Genomic DNA, 7,752 nt, shown 5'->3' with positions numbered 1-7,752 from the left:
TTGGACTGTTGTACACTTAATTTATGTATACTTATGAATGCATGTTTCCTTTAGAACCGTGTGTTGGACTACATCTTTTCCTACCATGGTTTGCATTTGTTTTTATTAGTGTCCTTTTTAATTTCAATATCTCCATAATTTCAAGTTTTAATTGATTTTGCAGGTACTTCAACAAACTATAGGTATTATCTTTCATCATCATTTTATTTGGTTTTTCTATTTTTTTAGTTTTGATAGCATGGTCATAGTCCTGATTATAGCTTCATTTAGTTGTTCTATTATGTCTGTACAACAACAAACAATGAATGATTCTCCTATTAATTATCTTTGCCATGTTTTTTGGGAATGAATCACTTTTTTGGCCTAAATTCAAGTTTATGCCACCATAGGTGCCCATTGAGATAATTTCTCATTATACACGCATTTTTCCTTTCATAAGTCATAACCATGGCTAAATGTTTTTATTTTTATTTTTTGGGTCTTAACCATATTTTTTGGGTCTTAACCATATGATTTTTTACTTTCTTAATTTGTATGGTAGCCAATGTTCTTAGTGATTATCTTAGGGGATTGAATGAAGACTTGATAAAAGGAAACTTTGATATTGTGTATGAGGTAATTCACTACAATGAAAAAACTAAGGATAGTTAGTAATATACTTTCTACAAGTAAAAATCAATCATTGATCTCATCAAAACAACAAAAATGATCAATCATTGATACCAATACGGATTTCATATTTTTCCAGTTATGACGGCATAATATGATTAGGGATGGAAACCATGCACCAAAAATAAAAAGGTATCATTTAGATAAACATGTTGCTTGGATGTTGTATCAAAACTCAAGTAACAATTTATTTACAAAAGTATCATTTACATAAAAATATTAATTAATTAATTAAAAGTTACGAGAAACTATAACTTCAAAAATATGCTTCATTTGATTTTATAATCAAATATAGTCACACCGGTCAATTCTATTTTTTCTGTTGTTAATTATAATCAATTTCTATTTTTAACTTTTATTTCTTAATTTTATAATTGATTATTTTGACACCTCACTTTATTTATAAAAAAAAAAAGAAACAAACCTCCCAATTTTATTCTACAACCACTCTCTACTCTCTCCAAATTTCTCAACCTTTTTCTTGTTGAAAGTAAAACAGAGGTAGCAACCTATCAATCTATACCATAATTGTTTTTTTTGTACAAATAGGTCACTTTATAATATAATAAAGTTACATTTTTGTTCATTATCAATCAATATTTGACATCTCAACTTGTTATATTTTAAAAAAATTAACCTCCAGAATTTACTTAAAAACTTATTTCTTATCACCTATTCTTAACTACTTTATGCTCTACAAATTTCTCAACGATTTCTAGAATGAATGAATCATAAAATCAAATTTCAAATAACATGTTCAAGTTGCAAGGAAAACAGAGATTCAAGAATCATAAAAATTACAAAAACACAAATGAAGGAAAATAACATATGATTTTTGGAACAAATTAAAAAAAGTAAAATCTAAATTATAAATAGACAGCATGAAACATAAAAATCTAAATTATAAATGCAAAAGATTTACTCTAAAAATAAAAAGATTTACTCTAACAATAAAAAGATTTTATTACCGTTGAAAAGATTTACTTTATAGAAAATCCCTTGTTCTTCTTTTATTACTTGTGATACAAGAGTTCTTCAATTTAATTGATGTAGTTACCGTTGAAAAACCAAGATCAGCTATAAATTAGAGCACTTACTCTTTAGTGTTGCATTAATTCCTATTCTTCTTCTGCAAGCTGTCTTCTTGAGATCAATCGAAAGCTGTTCTTATTGATCTTCTTTGTTTAAGAGCTCTTCTCACACTCTCTTCCGCCTTCACTGCCATCCACTGCGTCAACGCTGCTTGTGTTGATTCATTCTTGATCTGTTCTCTTTCTAAGGTTTCTTTTTCAATCACGATCATAGTTTTCTTTTCTTTTTAACTTTTTTTTCCAATGAAATGAAACCTGTTTCTCTAATTTGACATTTTTTCTCATTACTTTTAATATTTTATTTTATATATATTCTGGTTTTTTTACTTCTGCATGTTGGGAGTAAAAATAGAATAATATTTTATACTTAGAGATGCAAGACTCTTTCGCCAATCCTACCGGTCCGCTGTAGTTCTTGCAGTATGACTTCCTGCTTACTTTATTTGATTTTTTTCTTAATTATTTTCAGTGCCAAACAAAAGAAATAAACTTTAATTTGGAGAAATGGAACCGCAACAACATTATAGAAGATTTGTTGTATTGGGAGAAAATGGAAGAGCCACGGTTGAATTGTTTTATCCTATTATCAATGGTGTTTATGAAATGATTCCTGCTATTCCTTTTCGCAATCATAATAGAAACATCATTTTCTCACATATGTGTATCGAAGATGATCACTTTCTTCTTTGTGAAAGCAACAACAACCATATTAACGAGGTTCATAGTAGAATGAAAACTCAAGATGTCATACCAATTTATGGTCAAGATGGCCACTACGTTATTCAAGAAAGTAACAGCAATCAAAATAATCAAACTCCGACAGGAAGAATAACAAAAGTTACCGTTCAGAATCTTGAAAGAATTAGAATTGATGAAGAAACTATTGCTGAGACTTTAACATGTTCCATATGTCTTGAGGAGTTTTTACTTGGATCGAAAGCTATTCGTTTGCCTAGTCCATGCTCACACATTTATCACGAAAATTGTATTATGAAATGGCTCAATAGGTCAAACACATGCCCTTTGTGTCGTAGACCTATCTCATGTATTCTCTTGTTTTGTTAATAGAAAAGATTTCTTTTTATTATATTTGAGCATTTTTTACTTCCGTCTCTTCCATTTTCTATCCTTTTAATTTATCTATTATATTAGTGAATATATGGTATTCTATATATAACATCACTTCATCCTATACCATAAACAATTTTTTTTTATAATTATTTTGACCCAAAATGCATAGACTTTCGAGGGCATATATGGGTTGGTCCAGGGAGAGAGTGGAGGAGAATTGGGAGCAGAAGCATTAAAAAAATTAGAATAAAAGAAATTGTGGATGAAAGACAAAACAAAACTAGGGATTAAAGAAATTGTCTGAAGGAAAAGGAGAAACAGAAGCAGGGATTTTAAAGAAATTGTTGAAGGAAGAGGAGAAGTAGAATATATGATTAAAAAAATTAGAATAAAAGAAATTGTGGATGAAAGACAAAACAAAACTAGGGATTAAAGAAATTGTCTGAAGGAAAAGGAGAAACAGAAGCAGGGATTTTAAAGAAATTGTTGAAGGAAGAGGAGAAGTAGAATATATGATTAAAAAAATTAGAATGGAGAAAATGAAATTGTAGAAAGAAGACAAAAGAAAATTAGAAATTTAGAAATTGAGTAGAGGAAACTCTCAAAGGTACACATCAGCTGGAAATATTTGCATATATGGAAGAAATATAATGATGTGGCAACGGAGTCTAGTTTAAATATATATAATATATGCTTTTTATATGGTATTTTAAATAGAGTTATAGCGTGCATTATTTCTTTAGACTTTTATCTCATTAAGTATTAACTTTTTTTACAAAAAAAAATATTAAATTTGAATTAAAAATATTTTTTTATATTATTTTACATCTATTAATTTGTTGAACAGTTAATTTTATAAAATATTTTCAAATTCAATCAACTAATTTATTCCCTGTCTACTAGTATATCATCTATTAACTAGTTTATCCGTTATCCACTATTCAATTACAACCTATTTTAATTACATCCTAATGACAAAAAAATTATTTTCGAAGGTTGAATTTCTAAATCAATCACAATTTAATGAAGACGAAGATGAATGTGATGTTTAAATTTATATGATTGAGATGAAGATCAATCACATTATCATTAAACGAATTATTTCACATATGCCGTTGCACGAATGTAAATACTAATTTAACAACAAATTAGGGTTCAACATTACTTTAGTAAAGAGATTTCTAAAGACAATATTTAATGTGAAATCTATCTATGTTGATTTAGATAGAAAATCTTGTAACTAACATACTATGTTGTAAGAGTCAAAGTTTGTTATGAATACATGATAAAATATTAAAATAATCCAATCTCTCACTTTCATCTTTTGATCATAATCTAGTGGAAAAAAAGTTGATGATAATTAAATGATCGTCTTATAGTTTTGTTTCAACTATTTTTTGTTAGACCAATCTTGTCTTGTCTTAAATATATCCATCTTAATCAAAAAAATTAGTCTAAAAATATATTACAATCTAAAAATCTGATTAGACAAATATAATCCGAATTCACCTCTAATTAAGAGTAGGTTGATGGGAATGATTTGTGAATTTACAAAGACTTGGTAAGATTTTTGTGAATATCATAACACGTGTCAATGGACAAGCTAACATAACTATACTTTTTCATCTTTCCAAGATATGAGGAAATAATACCTTCCTCTATTTTAGAGTTTAATATGGTTTTTACCTTGTAACGAGTGCTGCTCAAGTTCTTACTATTTATCAGAATATATAATGATGTTTAGAATGTCTGAATATAATAGAATAAATAATAAATACAAGTAAAATGAAAACCAGAGAGAACCATAGACCAATACTATTTTATAGATATATCCAAAACAAAGAAATCTTACATAGAACATGCAAGTCCACAATAGGGAGGATAAGTGTTATTTATAACAGCACATCTTACTACTTACTTTGGGATTATTTGCCACAAGTAGGTTTAATGCAGAGAACTACAAGTCCAAAATAGAGACTAAATCTCTACAATACACCAAAAATAACTACTAATTTTGAACAAAGTTTCTTCAATGTAAATTTGTTTTTAACAATTTTATTCTTTATACAGTAAAACACAGTAGAAAATGGAACACAAACAAATTAGTATGTCCATCTTTTTACTAGTACTAAAAATGTTTGTACATAAATCATCCTCCTCCATCAGGTGACTTGAATGGGAGTTGTCAATAATTAAAGAATTACAATTTACAATGAAAAACATGTAAAAAGAATAAAAATTGGAAAGTAAATAATACTTCTTATAAATCAAAGTACTCAATAATAATATGACTCCCTAATAACTACAAGTGCTCAAAGGCAACAAATGCAGCTATGAACTATAAAATATGGATACTAATATGGACACCAGCTACTACACACCGACACCGTCGATACTAGTAATAATTTGAGAAAATGAATTAATAAAATGTAATCAATTTGACGATGTCGTGTCGGTGCCAAACAACACGATACGCCTTCGATCAAGAGTGTTGGTGCTACAGAGGCTATGGATCCAACATTTTCTTAGCATGGACTATCATCTTTTGGCTTACAAACTTGACTATCAATCTCAAGAGTAGATTCATCAAGAGTAGATTAAATATTAGTGCATTTAACTGTTCCCACAAACTGATTTTAATATCATCAAAACAAGTAAGGTCATAGTTATTCAAACTAACTTGGTTCTAACAAGTTCGTGTGGTATAAGGTTGTACCACTGAAGGTATCCTCTTCTCTTAGAGGATTTATATAGATAGGACGTCCATAAAGTCCAATTTGGTTTGGTGTTGTGTTGAATAATCGACACGACATTTATTTATAGGAAAACTTGGTAGATAAATGACAATGGAAAAATAACTCAAATGAAGATTATACAGTCAAATGTGCATACAATATACTTGTGGAAAATCAGAGCATTTCTACTTATCCTTTGGGCAAGTTTTTGTGGCATAAGGTTGTACCCTTAAAGGTATCCCATCTTCTCTTGGAGGCTTTATCATGATAGGTTGTCCAAAAAGTTCAATCTAGTTCAGTGTGGTGCTATAGAATTGACACTATATTTATTTGTAGATTTTCCCTTATTTGGAAGAGTGTGGGTAATGGTTTTGAATTGATTTGAGGTTTATGCAACATTCCCTAATCAAATTAGCTCTCATGCTCATTTTTCCTCAGGCTTACTTAGTAGGGATAAAAGACTTAGTTATTGTTTGATTGCGACGTGGTTAGCTAGCGTTTGGAGTAAAAAGCATATCATAAACCTTAGTATTTAATTTTAAGTAACAATAATGTGCGTTGAATATTTTTGTAGATCGTATTAAAGTGTTGTCTTGGTTGTGGCTCAAATACAATGTCAAAAAATTTCAGACGAATTTGTACCAATGATGGATCAATCCCCTTGGTTGTTTAGGGGGTCATCCTTCATGAGTAGTTTTGTTTGTATTTGATTGACATCATAGGGGTGTAGATATCAACCCCTTTTTGGTGGTGGAGTTTTCTTTAGGAGTTTAATTTTTTTTTTTTTTGGTATTTTTAATCTTTCTATCTTATTTTCTTATTGAGGTCAGATTTGTGGTCTCAATAATTAATATTAAATATTTTGCCTTTCTTCAAAAGAAAATGTGAAGTTTGTAAAGTCGTGTATGAAACATTAATGGATATCTAGCATAAAAGTGAAATAATACAAGGTACAATTTGAAGTTTATATATTTGTCACAAGAAATGGAGGATTTGAATTGTTACAATTTAAAATTTGCACTTTAATGCTATTTCTTAAAATAAAACTTGAGAATGTTAGATCAATATGATGAACCTACTCGTGTTTTGAGAAGGTTCAAGAACATTATTATATTTGAAGTCAATAATGTGATTCAATGAAATAATAGAATAATAAAATATAAAGTTAAGGAAATCACACAAAAGAAATATCCTATTTTACCTAACGTGAGTTAATCCAGTGCTCACAATTTGTGAGATTTCAACTAGTAAGTTGAACAACCTCTCAACTTAATATTTTTCATTTAGTTACACTTGACTATACACTTATATTTTCTTAGCCTCAACGGGCTTACATGAGTCACTCAAATTTTCTCTCAACTAGACAAACTTGATGTTGTTTACAATAAAATGATAATGATGATTTATTTTGGATCCGATCAGAACACTATTATTGAAATAGATTGGACTAAAAACACACTCAAAAGTTTGATCCTAGAACCTATGACAAAAAACAATAGTGTGTTTCTTGTTAATTGAAAAGAACTTTGATAGCTTTGCACTTAAGAAAGTAAAATATATTTAATTGTAGTCTCTTAGAGATTGTAGCTTGAAACATCTTTTATTTATAGACTTGAGAGGGCTCTTTATTGTTGTAAAGGACGCATACAATTGTTAGGCATATCTCAAGGCGTTAGAGTATGTTGCTTTAATGTGTTATGCAATCTGGGTAAACACCATCTTCTTTATGGGTAATCATCCTCTTTTTTAAGGATGTTTATGATCATAATCTATTTTGCATGAAGGCATCTTCATCAATATAAATACATCATCTTCTATTATGAACATGATAGATGAACTTGATCATCCTTTTGACAACTTGAGACAGTCTGTCATGGACTATAAAGTAGAATGTGTGAGCTGACAATGAATTGTCCTTTGTACTTGTAGTGCAAAACATTCTCTTGTCAACGTCCTCAATATTCCTTTTGCCATTTATGTTTTGATTGACATTAATGAACAACCTCAATTCTTCAATTAATAAAACTAACGATGAACATTTTCAATTTTGAGGAAGATGAACATGCTGACATATGCATATTTTTCAAAAACTTGTTTAATTTATTTTTGTAAGATTAAAATACTTTAGTTTAGCACATGGTTTAGCATTAAAGAACTTTGAATATTTTCTTACTTGTGTTAAAATT

Source organism: Cicer arietinum, chromosome 4 (genome assembly GCF_000331145.2).
Source record: "Cicer arietinum cultivar CDC Frontier isolate Library 1 chromosome 4, Cicar.CDCFrontier_v2.0, whole genome shotgun sequence".
Classification (NCBI taxonomy): domain Eukaryota; kingdom Viridiplantae; phylum Streptophyta; class Magnoliopsida; order Fabales; family Fabaceae; genus Cicer; species Cicer arietinum.
Note: the sequence above shows the minus strand (reverse complement) of the source record.